The sequence below is a fragment of the Cryptotermes secundus genome, unplaced genomic scaffold (assembly GCF_002891405.2).
Source record: "Cryptotermes secundus unplaced genomic scaffold, Csec_1.0 scaffold1390, whole genome shotgun sequence".
Lineage (NCBI taxonomy): Eukaryota > Metazoa > Arthropoda > Insecta > Blattodea > Kalotermitidae > Cryptotermes > Cryptotermes secundus.
The window spans coordinates 8137-9021 of NW_019741995.1; positions in this window are offsets into that span (position 1 = coordinate 8137).

Below are 885 nucleotides of genomic sequence, written 5' to 3' on the forward strand. Positions count from 1 at the left end.
GGCAGGAAACGTCCGTTAATTTGGCTCAGTGACCTCCTTTGGAGATATGAGGTTCTTTAACGTGCCGTAAAGCTATAACACGGGACCCACGGCTTAAGTCCCTGAATTTTTCCGCCCTTAAAAATTCGACGACCTCCGCCGGGTATTTGAACCCGCACACTACGAGTCATGAGGTGGGAACGTTACCTCTAGACTACGGAGGCCGCTAAGCAGTGATGTAAGTATAACTACAAGCTTATGGATTCTCGTAAGCAGTACTCTCACTCCTTCGTTTTCCAAATATGAATTAAGCAAACTGTAAGCTTATTCTCTCATCTAAGACTGATCAGCTTGTTCATAATTTTCCTAGGCTGTTTTCAGATAAATTGGGAACAATGAAAGGTATGGTCTGCGAATCAGGCCTGACCAATGGTGTTACAGTCAATTCCCAACCATACTAGTGTCCCAGCCCCCCCTTGGTTACAAATCCTGTGGGAGGTAGTACAGGATCTGGTAGGGAAGGAAGTGGTAAGGAAGAGCAATTCTATAGTATGCAAGTAACACCAAACAGATAGATGATGGTGCATGATGTAGACTGAAGCATTTGTGGTGTACATGAAACTATCATCCCACCATCTGCCTGGTTGAACTGAGGAAAAACACAGAATCTTAGTAGGAGGCCAAGTAACAATCTCATAACCTCCAAAAATTAAACAGGGTTGTAAACAACCATCAAAATGGTAAATAAATGTATCACATGGGATATGTGGGAAGATGCAATGAAACCCCAATTTAGTGGTGTGTTGTTAGAAGAAGCTGCAAAGAGTTCTGTTGCCACCACTGTCATTAAGTAACATAACGTTATGGAAAGCTTCAATTCTTGAAGAGGAACGCTGTGTGGGGCAC